The following is a 17,230-nucleotide window of genomic DNA, read 5'->3' as shown; positions in this document are numbered from 1 at the left end:
TTACTGAAGCATATTATTTCTTCACTGGAAGTTAGATACATTAAGGTTATAATTACCTTTGAAATAGAGGCATTACACTACCAATCAAGTATGTAATGAGTCATGTAATGCTATTTAAGATTATGCAGAGTCAAAACTTCATGACAAATATTGACAAGTGGAGCAGGAGCCAGACTTTGATTCCCCTATTCCCAATGAAGAGAACTCATGGAGAACGGTATTGATCATCGGACTGTAGTCAGTGGCTCTCAAACTTTTGTACTGGGGATCCCTTTCACATAGAATGCTTCTGAGTGTGACCCCCCTCTTATAAATTAAAAACAGTTTTTTTATATATTTAACACCATTATAAATGCTGGAGGCAAAGTGGGGTTTGGGGTGGAGGCTGACAGAACCCCTAGACTATATCATGAGAGAAGGATCAGTCCTGAATGAGGGGCAGGGCATTGTGTTGTCCATGTCTAGCTATCTTCCCCCCTCAGTTCCCCTGCTGTTAAAAGGGAGTAAACTGCACCCACCATGAGTATATGCAGCCTGACATACCAACTACCCAGCATCTGCAAGGAAGTGGTGAGGAAGCCAAGCCACGCATTTCAAGTCAAATTCTGTCCCTCTTGCTCACTTGCAGCTCTGCAGAGCCTGTTTCAGTTCCTGGGTTAATACCCATGATGTTGGTAGCCAGCACAGGAGAGTAAGGGAGTGCCTTATATCTCATCATGACTGTGCTATCATACTAGGGCCAGAGCGTGACCCTGCTAAGTGATTAGTTATGGAAGTTTGCTATTGACTTCCACAAGCAGCAGTATCGGGTACTTACACACTTGCCCTCACCAGTCAATCCAAGTAGTGCTATGCTCTACAAACTGGGAATGTGCTTTGGAATGCAGAGCGTATGCAGTTATTTATGTTTACGGGTTACTATTTTCGGAGGTTTTTCAGTAACAAATGTTGCCTAGTAGTTACTATCAACTACTGGCCACTACATTTAATTTTGTTAAACAAAACCAAACCAAACTCTCCAAAATAGACCCCAAAATCTGAGAAGTTCCAGTATGCTTCTCCCCACCCCCCAAAAAGTAGCAATAAGAATATATGAAGCCTGTTGACAGAATCACAGTCAAGGCTTGGGCTATTTTCTGATTGCACTATCTTGTCCAGCCAGTGACATTTTAAATGCCGGTAGTGGCCTGTTCTCTATATTTAAACTACCACCACAGACAGGCATTGTGTTTCTCATAAATATAGCCTTTTGACTATTTACATATGACTACACTGTATAATCACTACCCTGAACGAGGGGCCACATGCAGTTAACGCTGACTAGGAACAGACTGGGGATGACACTGATGCAATTCATCACCTAGTTCCCCCTTACTTCAGAGGGGAAGTAAGTTTCACCAGCCCTTTTCTTAGTGCCAATTATTTCCCCGCCTTCCTGTCTGTTTAATTGTGCTTGGAAGCTACTTCCACTCCCCAACCACAAGGAGAGGAAGTCTAATAGCTGTATGGAGTCTACTAGAGAAAGTGCTCTCTCTCCCCCACACTAAGCCCCAGGATGTGGGCAGCCTTCGTAGGGTACCAAGGGGAGCACTTTACATCCTCTTACTTCCCTGCCTGAGGATGTAACGTGGATCATGATTTAGTCCATTTTTTAATAAACACGTGGATTTAAAAAAAAAGTTAATGTAGCTGGCATTTAAAACTATATTTAAAAATAGTTTTAGCCACAAATAAAATCATCCTATTAACACTTTTCCCTCCTATTTTTATTGACAGAGATATCTCAGCATGTCCATATGAAACAAAAAGTCTATGCAAAAGACTTTCCTCTTAAAAAGGGATCCTCTGCATGAAGAGCATATGAACACCATAAAACATGTTATTTGTGCTGCCTCGGAAAGCTGTACCTCTTTAAATCAGATTCTTTTTAGAATTTCTTGGCAGTTAACTCTACAGAGCAGCACATTCTTAATACTGTATTCATGTACCATCCCACAGGCCACTATGCAAATTGAATGGTTTGTCCAGTGTTCTGTAACACTAGATACAAATGTAATCATATGCCAACGAATGGCATCCCAAGTGGGAGTTATTTTAGGAAAGGCAGGAGCCTAGTGGGAAAACAGCGGAACATGTACTGACTCCCTTTGTCGAATACCTTTCTTTCCTTGTTCTAGAATGTTTCAAAGTAATCAGTAATTTCCAAGACTCAAAAAAGAGAGAATTTGGGAGCTAGTCCTGCATTTCTTGCACACTCAAACTAACACTGTGGCCACTGGGAATTTGGGCATGTGCAAAATGTAGGCGCAGGCCGGATCTTCTGGAGTCCAGTACTACTAGGTGCTAAATACCCACAGTACTTTGCAGAACTGGAACCACTTTGGGGTTTTTTCCAAATAATGTTACTATTATGATATTACCAGTTTTCAGATAAACAAAGGATGGACACTCTCAAACCGAGAGTTCAAAAGAAGTTTCTACATATCAACTATCAATTCATTTTGAACAAATGCACAGGATCCTAATATTCCATTTCTTTTACATCTGAGAACAAAAACCACCTATTTCCATGCTCACTCAACATCCTATTGACATAAGCACTGATTTTATGAAGGGGCACTGCATGATTTGGGATTGATTGGGGCTATGGAGTTTGTGATGGGTTGGATCACAGTAACCCCCTGGGGGTTGCCACCTAATGTGCCAAGACTACTTCTGCTCCTGCTTTCCTGCCTTGTCAGCTTAGGACTTCAGTGCCCTGCCTGGTTTGAGCCAGACCTGCTAGCCTGCTGCAAACCCAGACCCAGGTCTGAACCACGTCCCCTAACAGCTGTAGGCTTAACTGAAAGCAGCTTACAGAAGTGTTCCTGTCTTTAACACTCAGATGCCCAACTCCCAGTGGGGTCCAAGCCCTAAATAGATCCGTTTTATCCTGTATAAAGCTTATATAAAAACTTCACCAATTCCAGTAAGCTTTCTTTTACAGACTAATCTCCTTCTAGTCTGGGTCCAGCAATCACTCACACCCTCTGTAGTTCCTGTCCTTTGTTCCAGTTTCTTTCAGGTATCTTTGGGGGTGGAGAGGCTCTTTCTTTAGCCAGCTGAAGACAAAATGGAGGGGTCTCCCATGGGTTTAAATAGACTCTCTCTTGTGGGTGGAGACCCCCTCCTTTCTCCTATGCAAAGTCCAGCTACAAAATTGAGTTTTGGAGTCACCTGGGCAAGTCCCATGTCCATGCATGACTGAGTTCCTTACCAGCCAAGCCACATTCCTGGGAAAGCGCAGATGTGGATTGGCATCTCCAAGTTCATTGTTGGTTTAAGGGCTTCTTGATTGGGCACTTACTGAGAATAGCCTTTTCTCAGGAAGCTGACCAACTGCTTCACTAAAACCTATTCAGAATCAAACAAGTATGCAGCCAATATTCATAACTTCGAATACAAAAATGGTACATGCATACAATAGGATTAATAGATTCAGTAGATCATAATCTTTACAGAGATATGTTACATGGAATATGTAGCATAAAACCCATTCTAGTTATGTCATATATACATTCATAAGTATATTTCCATAAAGCCTTATGGGGGGCATTGTCACAAGTTTTTCAACATTTGGTCAGGAGTTCAAATCCGGCCTGGGATGAGAGTCACCTATTGTCAAGGTTCCTTCCCCACTCTGAACTCTAGGGTACAGATGTGGGCACCTGCATGAAAAACCCCCTAAGCTTATTTTTACCAGCATAGATTAAAACTTCCCCAAGGTACAAACTATTTTACCTTTTGTCCCTGGACCTTATTGCTGCCACCACCAAGCGTCTAACAAAAATAACAGGGAAAGACCCCACTTGGAAATGTCTTTCCCCACAAAATCACCCCAAGCCCTACATCCCCTTTGCTGGGGAAGGCTTGATAAAAATCCTCACCAATTTGCATAGGTGAACACAGACCCAAACCCTTGGATCTTAAGAACAAGGAAAAAGCAATCAGGTTCTTAAAAGAAGAATTTTAATTAAAAAGTAAAAGAATCACCTCTGTAAAATCAGGATGGTAAATACCTTACAGGGTAATCAGATTCAAAACATAGAGAATCCCTCTAAGCAAAACCTTAAGTTACAAAAAGAAACAAAAACAGGAATATACATTCCATTCAGCACAACTTATTTTATCAGCCATTTAAACAAAACAGAATCTAACACATATCTAACTAAATTACTTATTAACTCTTTACAGGAGTTCTGACCTGCATTCCTGCTCTGGTCCCGGCAAAAGCAACACACAGACAGAGAGAATCCTTTCTTCCCTACCCCTCCCTCCAGCTTTGAAAGTATCTTGTCTCCTCATTGGTCATTTTGGTCAGGTGCCAGCGAGGTTACCTTAGCTTCTTAAGCCTTTACAGGTGAAAAGACGAAAAGTAGCTAAAAAGATGAAGTAGCTAAAAAGCTAAAAAACACAGGTTTGAACTCACACTAACCTTGTATTGACAGGGGAGGAGCGTTAACTTGGAAATGAGAGACTAATACATATGTATAAGAAAAGATAAAAAAATATAAATAAGTTTGTGTAACAAAGGGAAGCTGAAGCTGTAGTGTCCAGTGCTGGTGGGGACTGTAATGTGATTTCCACTTGTGAGTAATTGATCACTACTCACCGAGTGTTTTGCCTTAATAAATTTTATTTGTTAGACCTATCTGCTGAGTAAGTGAACCCTGAATCCAACACTTTGCTGACCTATTACTGTTCAGCAGATTTATCAAAATATTATTTCAAAAAGGTTAAGGGATCCAGGATCACTGTTTTGGTGCAGATTCTCTGTCCTGTGCTGCTCAGGCATGCAAAGGGAGGAGAGACGATCTGCATACAGTTCCTCTGCTGGGAGGTCCTCAGCATTGTTCACTTCTGTGCCTCGTTCCCTGCATGGAAACATGTAGGGGACAGGAAGGGAGAGTGGCCATAGACACCTGTGCAAGTTACCCCTGCTGCTTTAACCTGCAACATGGCTGAGACAGATAATCAGGGAATTGTAATTGGTTGTTGGTTCTCAGTTTCTACACCCCACCCCAGCCTGCCCTCTCAATCTCCCCCTGGTTGCTCTGGGTGGTCATGTTGGGGAGGAACACCACCTTTTGCTAGGTTTCAGAGTAGCAGCTGTGTTAGTCTGTATCAGCAAAAAGAAAAGGAGTACTTGTGGCACCTTAGAGACTAACACATTTATTTGAGCATAAGCTTTCGTGAGCTACAGCTCACTTCATCGGATGCATTCAGTGGAAAATACAGTGGGGAGATTTATATACACAGAACACGAAACAATGGGTGTTATCATACACACTGTAACCAGAGTGATCAGGTAAGGTGAGATATTACCAGCAGGAGAGCAGGGGTGGGGGAAAAAACCTTTTGTAGTGATAATCAAGGTGGGCCACTTCCAGCATCTGAGGAACATCAACATCTGAGGAACGGTGGCGGGGGGGGGGAAGGGGAAGGGGGAGAATAAACATGGGGAAATAGTTTTACTTTGTGTAATGACACATCCACTCCCAGTCTTTATTCAAGCCTAAGTTAATTATATCCAGTTTGCAAATTAATTCCAATTCTGCAGTCACTCTTTGGAGTGTGTTTCTGAAGTTTTTTTGTCGAAGAATTGCCACTTTTAGGTCTGTAATTGAGTGACCAAAGAGATTGAAGTGTTCTCCGACTGGTTTTTGAATGTTATAATTCTTGACGTCTGATTTGTGTCCATTTATTCTTTTACATGGAGACTTTTATGATGAGATTACTGGTTCTGTGGATGAAGGGAAAGCAGTGGATGTATTGTTTCTTGACTTTAGCAAAGCTTTTGACATGGTCTCCCACAGTATTCTTGTCAGCAAGTTAAGGAAGTATGGGCTGGATGAATGCACTATAAGGTGGGTAGAAAGCTGGCTAGATTGTTGGGCTCAACGGGTAGTGGTCAATGGCTCCATGTCTAGTTGGCAGCTGGTATCAAGTGGAGTGCCCCAAGGGTCGGTCCTGGGGCCGGTTTTGTTCAATATCTTCATAAATGATCTGGAGGATGGTGTGGATTGCACTCTCAGCAAATTTGCGGATGATACTAAACTGGGAGGAGTGGTAGATACGCTGGAGGGGAGGGATAGGATACAGAAGGACCTAGACAAATTGGAGGATTGGGCCAAAATAAATCTGATGAGGTTCAATAAGGATAAGTGCAGGGTCCTGCACTTAGGACGGAAGAACCCAATGCAGAGCTACAGACTAGGGACCGAATGGCTAGGCAGCAGTTCTGCGGAAAAGGACCTAGGGGTGACAGTGGATGAGAAGCTGGATATGAGTCAGCAGTGTGCCCTTGTTGCCAAGAAGGCCAATGGCATTTTGGGATGTATAAGTAGGGGCATAGCGAGCAGATCGAGGGACGTGATCGTTCCCCTCTATTCGACATTGGTGAGGCCTCATCTGGAGTACTGTGTCCAGTTTTGGGCCCCACACTTCAAGAAGGATGTGGATAAATTGGAGAGAGTCCAGCGAAGGGCAACAAAAATGATTAGGGGTCTGGAACACATGACTTATGAGGAGAGGCTGAGGGAGCTGGGATTGTTTAGCCTGCAGAAGAGAAGAATGAGGGGGGATTTGATAGCTGTTTTCAACTACCTGAAAGGGGGTTCCAAAGAGGATGGCTCTAGACTGTTCTCAATGGTAGCAGATGACAGAACGAGAAGTAATGGTCTCAAGTTGCAGTGGGGGAGGTTTAGATTGGATATTAGGAAAAACTTTTTCACTAAGAGGGTGGTGAAACACTGGAATGCGTTACCTAGGGAGGTGGTAGAATCTCCTTCCTTAGAGGTTTTTAAAGTCAGGCTTGACAAAGCCCTGGCTGGGATGATTTAACTGGGAATTGGTCCTGCTTCGAGCAGGGGGTTGGACTAGATGACCTTCTGGGGTCCCTTCCAACTCTGATATTCTATGATTCTATGTCCAGTTTGGCCAATGTACATGGCAGAGGGGCATTGCTGGCACATGATATCATATATCACATTGGTAGATGGGCAGATGAACGAGCCTCTGATAGTGTGGCTGATGTGATTAGGCCCTATGATGGTGTTCCCTGAATAGATATGTGGCACAGTTGGCAACGGGCTTTGTTGCAAGGATAGGTTCCTGGGTTAGTGGTTCTGTTGTGTGGTGAGTATTTGCTTGAGGTTGGGGGGCTGTCTGTAAGCAAGGACTGGCCTGTCTCCTAAGATCTGTGAGAGTGATGGGTCATCCTTCAGGATAGGTTGTAGGCACTCCTTGTGGCTTAGGCAGAGCCAGTTGAGTTCCTACCCTGTTCTCTTTGGGGCTCCTCCCACAGCCCAGCAAGGCAGCTGCAATGGAGCAGCTAAAGCTATTCTCTGTTTCCTCTTCTGTGATGTAGCAGGCAGCCAGCGAAGCAGCTGCAGCAGAAAAGGGGCAACAGAGCTGTTCCTGGGGCTTGAAGTGAGGTGGTTGGAGACAACTGGGGAAGCAACAGAGGGGTTTCAGAATCAGGATTCTGGTTTGGGCCCTTATGCTCAGCTGAATTACTCAAAAACACCAGAATTTTGTACTTTGCATTCTGCGTGTGTGTGCACACACACACACACACACACACTCTCTCTCTCTCTCTTCCCCCCCCCCCAAAAAAAAAAAAGGAAGAGAGAAAAACCTTGGCAATCGATGGTGGAGAGGCACATATACCTGATCAATTTTAACAAGTCCTTATTCTGGTTCCTGTAAACATCCCCCAGCCCTAAGGTTTCACCAGAATATGCTATTGAGATAGCGTCCCAAAACAAAGCACACGCTAGTCTGGGACTCAAACATGCCATAGCACCATGCAAAGCAGCACAAGATGTCTGACCCATAGAGTACATCCTCAACCTGAAGCATATATTTTATGATGATTATCACTACATGGCATTAGTCACCCTACACTATGGAAATATAAAAGTAATCTCTCTATTTTAAAATACCAGGTTTGGAAATTAAAAATCCATAGAGCTCAGAATGCCCTATCTCTATTAGGCAGGGCAAAGGATTTCAGTTTTGCGTTAATTTACAGGGTGGAAAGGATTATATAATAATAACAAACAAATATTGCTGCCTAGATACTGCAGTTATAGGTATATTAAAATATTTAATGTACCTCAGAAACTAGCCATGTAATCACAAGTTCCCAGTCATTTGGGAGGGAGTGTATAGTACTTACTTGAAGACAGACATAACAACAATAATTATTATTAGGGCTGCAGGTTTGTCATTGTGGAAAAGACGTCATGGATAGCTCTTGCATTTCCTGTCCGGGGGGCTGGACCCAGAGCCCATCCTGCTCTGGGCATTGATACCTGGCACATGGGGTCACAGCAGCACTCAGGTTTGGCCCAATCACCCCCCATTATGATCCCTCCATCATGCACCAGGTCACAACACCCAGAGTGGGGCACCAGGCCCAGACGCACAGGACAGGAGCCACCACTGCCAAGGCTTGCTCTCCCATCCTCTCCCCTCCCCAAAACTAGCATTCAGGTTGAGGTGCCAGGAAAGGGTGCTGCTGCAGGTGGTCGGTGTCCACTCTGCCAGGTGAGGAGGCGGGCATTTTTAAAGAAGTCACAGTAAATTTACTCACCCGTGATTTTTACTAAGGTGGCTTTTCTGTGATTTTTGATAAAAATAATGCTGTGGCATGTCTGCAGCCCTAATGATCATTATCTAATATTTTTAGTACAGTAGCACCCAATCAGGCTCAAAGCCTCTTTGTGCTAGGCACTGTACAGACACAGCTGGAGACACAGTCCCTGTCTTGGAGAGTTTACAGTCTCATACAGAAACCAACAAGTGCTGACCATGACATTAAATATTTGGGAGGGAGCATGACTAATGGTTAAAACAGAGGAATATGCCGTCAGAGTCACTGAGTTTACATTCTGGCTCTGCCACTGAATTACTGTGTGGCCTTAGGCAATTCACTGATGTCTAAATTTTCATGCCAACAATTAGGTACCAGAATCCTTATTTCAGTGCATGTCAGTGTGTCTGAAAAGCAGGCTGCTTTTGTTTAGGTGTCTAAATATAAATTTACAATAAGTGCCTAACTTTAAGCATCCAAGTTTGAAAATTCTGGCCTTACCCTATTTGTAAAATGCAGCTAATACAGCTACATCACAGACATGTTGAAAGTTTTAATTAGTGTTTGTAAAATGCTTTGAGAGTCATTGATGAAAGGCACCATAAGAGCAAATGTTATTATCGTGCCTTCCAAACCCACACCTGTCCCTGAGATCTAAAACTACAAGGTCTGCGGTGATGCATCTTTGAGCTTCTTGGAACATCAAGTATAATTATTAAGAACTTAGGTAGACGATTCCATTATGATGCAACTACACAGAGTTGGAGCCTGCTGTAGGCTGTGCTATGACATGAGGATTTAAAGGGCGTAGGCAGTCCCCAAATCCTTTGTAGTCAGCATAACACTTTTGTTCTATATGTACAATGCCTACCACAGTGAAGTCCTGGGTCATAACTAGGGCTCCTACGTGGTGCAGTGACATAAGTAATATTAACCACCTGGCAACATTATTATTTTGTTCTGTGGTAGCAACAAGGATCCCCAGCCCTGGACCAGGATCCCACTATGTCAAGTGCTGTACAAACCGAAAGAAGGTCCCTCCCCAATCTACCCTTACAAATGAAGTAAGTACCTTCAGGGGTGCACGTCTGTACTAGGAACTGGAAGTATGTTCAACAAACATGCCTGGCTGAGCACCTTCATCTGATGCAAGCACCAGTGCCTGGAGCAGTATTGTTTGTGGGCTATATGGATCTGGTTTGCCCAACAAGCCAGTGAACAATATTTACCAGCCACCAGGAGTAATAAAAAGAAAAGGAGGACTTGTGACACCTTAGAGACTAACCAATTTATTTGAGCATAAGCTTTCGTGAGCTACAGCGTCATCCGATGAAGTGAGCTGTAGCTCACGAAAGCTCATGCTCAAATAAATTGGTTAGTCTCTAAGGTGCCACAAGTCCTCCTTTTCTTTTTGCGAATACAGACTAACACGGCTGTTACTCTGAAATCAGGAGTAATAAGTGACTCAGGATGTATTGTTATGGTCCACTGTCTAGAATCCTGCCTTGAGTTGTCAGGATTCCCACTGCATCCCCTTTCTGGGCAGGCTTATGGCCCAAAGATAAGATGTGTCGCACAATATTCGTAGAGCAGCCCAATGTGTTGTGTTAAAATAAACAAAATTTGGTGTTTTCCAATAGTACCTAATCTTTCTAGGCCCGTGTGTGTTGATTAAGGCTGCAACTGGATAGGATGCAAGGACATGGGTGTTTTGGTCATGGTTAGTGAGTGCTTTAACGATGCATGATGATAGCACGGGCTCATCACATTTTTATGTTTCTACTTTTTTTAAATAAATGAATGCAGTGCTCATGAAAGGTGTCAGGTGGACAGCAAGTCCCCTGGCTGCACAGCTAGCAAAAGTGCAAGCGTCCACATACTGCTCCACCCGGGCACCTCAGCCCTGCTGGATGGCACCATGTCTCTGGGGAAGAGGGTAGTGCAGTCTTCCTGTTCGTTTATCCTAACCATCTCTTCTGAGGCTGCAGTTAAGAGTGTCAATGAATAAAATACATGAAGATGCTTTTTTATATTAACGCTAGCTTACAGACCTAAAACTATTCATGGATCATTTCAATTCAAGCCACCAAAATGGCCTTCCCCTGCAGGCCTAATTTTCAACTTTTGTTTTTTTCCCCTCAGAAAAAGAGAGATTAGGCCAGATTCACTCCCTGAATTGTGCTGGTATCCAATAAACTGGTGGAACCTAGGCTCTGGTCCCCGGTGGCAGAAAGTTTACTAGGACTGCTAGCACAGCAGCGTAAGCCTCCCGCAACCTTGCTCTGCCAGTACATCCAGAGCCAGCATATACACCTGCAGAAATGGGTGTGGTCATCTCTGGAGTGGGGTGAGGATAGACTGGCTGGGAGCTGATTCAGTGCTTCAGTCTAGTAACATCCTCTGGCAGGGTGTCTATGGAGATCCAGCTGGATTTTAAAGTTTCTCTGCTGAAACCTGTGGGGGGAAGATGGCAACACTACTGCTACTTGACCTCCCTTGGGGTGCATCTCTTCCCTGGTACAGCCTGCTTGCAAGAGTAAGGGCAGCAAATTGTACCCCCTTATTATTCCAGATGAATCTGGCTCATCGTGTGGGCCATTTCCATGGCTGTTTGCTTAGGTTTCTCTGGCAGCCAAGTACAAAGAAGCTTTGGGAGTGTACACTAGTCTTTCCCTGAAGCTTGCACATCAGACCCAATGTAAAGTATGTGAAAATCATTTTGCCCTCAGGCTGCACCAGGATTCTTTGAAGAACTTTTTTTAAAAAATACTCTGCTATAAGTAGTAAAATGACTTTCACTGAAAATAATCTTTTGGCTCTTGCTGAAAATCTTTGACACCGTGTCACTGTGAAGATTTCTGGTGGGGGGTTAGGGGAGGGGTTATGTCCATTATATTTCTCAAAATAAAGCAGTAGATTGCTACCTTCTGGTCAATTATCATCTCAACACCTGCCTATACTTTAGGTTAGTACAAGGGGAATCATGAGGATACTATGAAATGATGGAAGGAAAATATAAGGCTGAATATCATGAAGATCTCCCTGATGGAGTAATTAATTAGCATCTCAAGGGAGGGAGTGGAAGCACCATTATTTGGAACAGTTAAAATTGGACTGGAAAAATGGTAGAAAATTAACTATAGGGAAGAATCCTGTCCTGGGGGTAGTGACAAGATTATTTAATGTGGCTTTTCCAACCTGAACTGATAGGATTCTATGATCTACTGAAAATGGGTCAGCTATAATCCTTTTTTTACCCAGAGCTAGGATTTGGCAAGTGCTAATGCATTAAGCACTTGTATAAGAAATCCTGGCCCTGAGAATGAAGTAATTTATAGTAAAGTAAGTTTTCTGCATTATAATCATGATACAAAAGTGATATAACTTAGATATTTAGCTACCTGTACATTTGGAAACAAGTCTCAGAGTTACTAAACTTACACAGCCCCTGCAATTCCTGATGACTCCAGTGGAAAACACAGACACACAGAGTGGGGGGAAGAATAGCTCAGTGGTTTGAGCTTTGGCCTGCTTAAACCCAGGGTTGTAAGTTCAATCCTTGAGGGGGCCATTTAGGGATATAGGGCAAAAATTGGGGATTGGTCCTACTTTGAGCAGGGGGTTGGACTAGATGACTTCCTGAGGTCCCTTCCAACCCTGATATTCTATGACCTCTCAGATTTAGCCCATAGTTAGACAGCAATCAGTTTGAAACGGCTCTTGATTTGGGTGCCAAATTGAGGCCTCCTTAGATATTTTTCTCTAAATGCATATTTGGAACCTAGATCTTTGGCACTGGTGAATTAAAGCTGGAATTTTCAAAACCCAGCTTAAAATTGCCACAAAAACTTCCAAAGGGCCAAGGGCTAATTTACCAGAAGAGTCACAATCAAGTGCCAAATGTAGATCTGATGCAACATTGTATTATTAATAACTGAATGAAATCATGGCATTCATAAGTATCAAGGAGCCTTATGGGAAAGCATACAGAAGCAATTAAAAGGCACATTTCAGAGTGACGAGAGGAAAAATGGCAAATATAAATTGAAAAATATTGAGCAAGGTTGTCGTTTCAGTTTCCTCATTATTATTAAATGGGGCTAATACCTGTTTACAACCCTTACAAAAGTGTTGTGAGGATTAATTAACATCTACATGGTGCTTTGAAAAAGTAAAGCACAGTGGGCCTAATGTTTAGAAGAGCTGAGCCCCCGTACCTCCTATGGCAGTAAATAGAAGGGGAAGGTGATCAATGCTTTTGAAAATCAGGCCCTACATAAATGCTTACTGGGCCAAAGCCTATAGTCCTTGCTCAGTTACTTGAATTAGAGATTTTATGGAACAAATTCTGTAGGATTTGGACCATTAGTAAACATGAGGACATTGCATCAGATAGGAGCTAAACAGAGAACGTTTGTCTGGTGTACGTAACAGAATAATATATTGGGTTGACAATTTCCATGGAACAAGTGAGGCAACACCCACACACCCTACTTCCCCATGAGTTTGGTCAGAATCTGCTGTGGGAATTGCGCTAGCTGCTTCTTTTTAGGGGGGCTGGGAAGGAATTTTCCCCTCACCATCAGATTGGCCTAGGTGGATTGGGGGTGGGGGTTTCGCCTCCTCCACAGCAGGTTCCGGGAGGGCTTTGTTATGGTGAGCAGTGAAGGGAGTTAGGCTGTATGTTGCAACTCATGATGTAAGTGTGGGGGTGGATGTGCAGTGCAGGTACTCCTTAGGGAAGGGATACAGTGACCAGATAAATGGCTTGATAAAGGACTTTAAAAGGAGGTGTTGGTTAAAGGAATGCGGGAAAGGGGTGTTTCAGGCCTCCTATGAATTGTACAGCAGGGAGCCTACCCCTCTTTCTTATAGCCCACCTTAACCCTTGTACGAGGTGGGGATGGATGGTAAGGTCCCAGCAGTGGGTTGTCTGGGGGATGTGGCTAGAAAAAAAGTGGTGGGGTGGCAGAAACCACTGAGATAGTTATTGAATGAACATGCAGTTACCTGCACTGTGCACGTTTATCTGCTGGGTAGTTCCAGACATCTAATAATAAAGTTGCGGCCTGATTAAAAAATATATATATCAAGTGTCTCCTCTCCTTCTTTCGGTATACCCAGCAATATACTGGGTTGGCAACTGATATTATAAAGAGTTAGTGTGTTTTGACTGCCTGATGTTCATTCATCCATAAGGATGGAGAGTGCACCTACATCTTATGTAGAAAAGCATTCACTATTATCAAAATGCCCTATTACTAGTTACTCTCTAGTTCTGATGTGCCCCTATGCTTGCAGGTGTCATCCTGTAACAGTAATGTCTCTCTACTCACTCCCTGTAAGCAAATGTCCACTGACTAAACACATTACTAAACAAATTCATCTCCAGCATTTCCCATCAGAACCATTTCCATAGTGTGTCATTTCAAAGGATCCACAGGAGTAAGCCTCTTAAACATGCAGAGTGGGATTATGTTGTTACCACTCTGTGATGTTCCATAAATCAACAGGGCCAGTCCCAAGGCTTTTGTGGGATTCCATTTCTACTCTTGTGGTGTGGTTCCTAGGGTGGAAGCACTGCGATACACATACCAGGAGACAGGCCTCAATTTGATGCGTGAAAGATGTAAGACAAAGATACTATAATAGATTCAGAATAAAACATAATTTTATATGGGTGTCATCTCATGATAAGCCAACAATGTATTTATTTACATTGAATAATGTGCTTTCTCAATAAGTCAGTTCCATTCATTTAAGTGATTCTTCCTTAAAATATATTATATTTACTAAGAATAATCTATGGTTTTTATACAGCAGTGCTCTTCTCCAAAGCACTTTACAAACTTTAAAAATTGTTTTATAATTCCCAAACTACCCTTGAACTTTGGTTGTTCTGATAAAATGGGACCTGGATCCAAACCACTGCTGGTTCTGATTCTACAGAATCAAAACTCTCTCTCCTTTTGCTTATCTCTAATATATGCATAAAATATGGAAGAAAACATTACATTTATTGGCTTGTTCTCCAGCTCTTTTCTCTCTTCTCCAATGCTGCTTCCTCACCTGTTTCAGGTTAACATCAAGAATAAATATAAATCTGCATGAAAGGAAAGTTGAAGTTAATGACCTTGCTCCCTGCATCTTCCCTCCCTAAGTGCCACCCAGTCTTCGTGCTCCACCATCTTTCAGGGAGACACCATATTGCACACTCACCAAGTAAGAACTGCTAATTTGAAGCAGGAGTCACGCACCAGATTTAATCATTTAATTATAACTGGTGAGCATTCCAAAGTGATATTTTGAATACAAATCTGTCTCTTATTGTGCTTCAGTTTCACAGATTTCACAGACATTCGCAAAACTAAGTCCCGGATTCATCACACGCTACAGCTCTGCCAACATTATCCTTTATTTCTGACCCTATTCTGTTATATATAGGCTCTTTTAACCCCCTTATCACTATAGTATCTGAGTGCCTTCCTGTAGTGCATTAAGGGATGTGACTAACATCTGTCACATGTAGCTTGTTCTCTCTCTGATCCTCTGCCCAGGGACAGCACTGTGTGTGCAGTGGAGTATTTTGCTTTGATAGGGTTTGGATACCCCTCCCTGTAGCCCAGAGGTGGGCAAACTACAGACTGTGGGCCACATCCGGCCGTGGGACCGTCCTGCCTGGCCCTTGAGCTCCCGGCCGGATAGGCTAGCCCCCGGGCCCTACCCGCAGCCTCCGCTTGCCATGCCACCAGCGCTCTGGGCAGTGGGGCTGCGAGCTCCTGCCAGGCAGCACGGCTGCGAGAGCCGCCAGGTGTAGTGTATTAAATTGCTCCCCGTAGGAATGTACTACTTATGGAGCACCAGGACTGGCAGCTGTAAGTAGCACACTATAAGTAACACATTCCTATGAGGAGCAATTTAATACACTACACCCCCGGTAGGGAAGGCTGTGCCTCCCCAGTCTGACCCCCACCCCCTATCCACCCTCTCCCACTTCCCGCTCCCTGACTGCTCCCCTCAGAACCCCCAACCCATCCAAACCCCGCTGCTCCTTGTCTCCTGACTGCTCCCTCCCAGGACCCCCCGCCCCTAACCGTCCTCCTGGGACCCCACCCCCTATCCAACCCCCCCTGCTCCCTGTCCCCTGACTGCCCCGACCCCTATCCACACCCCTGCCCCCTGACAGGCCCCTCAGGACTCCCACACCTATCCAACCACCCCCTGCTCCCTGTCCCCGACTGCCCCCTGGGAGTCCCTGCCCCTTATCCACTCCCCCCCTCCTCCCCCTCCCCATGCTGCTCAGAGCACCAGGACTGGGAGTTGTAAGTTGTACACCGTAAGTAGCACACGCCTACATTTAATACACTACACCGGCCCTCCATACAGTTTCAGAACCCCGATGTGGCCCTCAGGCCAAAAAGTTTGCCCACCCCTGCTGTAGCCCCTTCCACTGGAGGGTGAGTGCTCCCCTAGAGGTGGCAGGTGATATCCAACAGGTTTTCTGCTGGGTACTCCACAGGATCCTGCCAGCGGAAATTGTTGAGACAGTGCACCAAATCAATGCATCCTTGCCACACTTGATACGCCCCTTGTTGGCTGCCTAGCACCACACACTTTTTGGGTTGCACTGGCTGTGTAAGGCCTGCTCCCACTCAGTGGAAGGAAGGTCAGGGTCACTTTCTACTACTGTAATCTCTCACCCTGCTTCTGCCCCCACCCCTGCAGATTTTCTGCCTCCATTGTCCTGTAGTGGAAGCTGCCTACGTTGGCAGATGCTGGCATTGACCTGAGGTAAATTTATGCCAGTAAAGCAGAGTGGAAACAGTTTTTAGTGAGAGCACTTACTGCCATTTGAGTGGATTATGTGCTTCAGATATATCTTGGCAAATCAGTTCCTAGGCTTTCCCGTTCAAAACCTTCTAAAACACTGGAAGTCAGGCGTGTGTATGAGTGAAGTAGCATATTTCTAGTGCACTTTATTTGCTGCAGGTTATCCTGACAATGCAGGCATTTAGGGTAGCAGGCAAACAGTGAGAAGATTACTATGATGTATTTAGTTCAGTATTCATTGTCTAGCCAACAGTTAAATAAAGAACAATAGACTATTAAAACGTACTTAACAAATGTCTTCTATATAATTTTATATGATGGCAGTGGCTCTCAAACTTTTTTACTGGTGACCCCTTTCACATAGCAAGTCTCTTAGTGCAATGCCCCCTTATACATTAAAAACACTTTTTAAAATATTTAACACCATTATAAATGCTGGAGGCAAAGTGGGGTTTGGGGTGGAGGTTGACAGCTCATGACCCCCCCCCCACGTAATAACCTCATGACCCCCTGGGGGGTCCTGACCTCCAGTTTGAAAACCCCTGTACTATGGACAAAAATCCGCTTTTCAGTTATGCCATTGCAACCCCATTAACTTCAATGGGATTGCACTAGTGTAACTGAGTGAAGAATATGGCCTTATGTCCTTATAAATCAGTAAGTGCTTAATAATTATGCTAGTAGTATAAGGGGCCTACCATCGACCAAACGTAGGCCCCGCCCCCTCAGGCCCCTCCCACCTGTCACCCTAAGACTCAGCCC

Source organism: Caretta caretta, chromosome 7 (assembly GCF_965140235.1).
Source record: "Caretta caretta isolate rCarCar2 chromosome 7, rCarCar1.hap1, whole genome shotgun sequence".
NCBI lineage: Eukaryota > Metazoa > Chordata > Testudines > Cheloniidae > Caretta > Caretta caretta.
The sequence above is the reverse complement of the archived record's forward strand: the minus strand, read 5'-3'. Positions refer to the sequence as shown.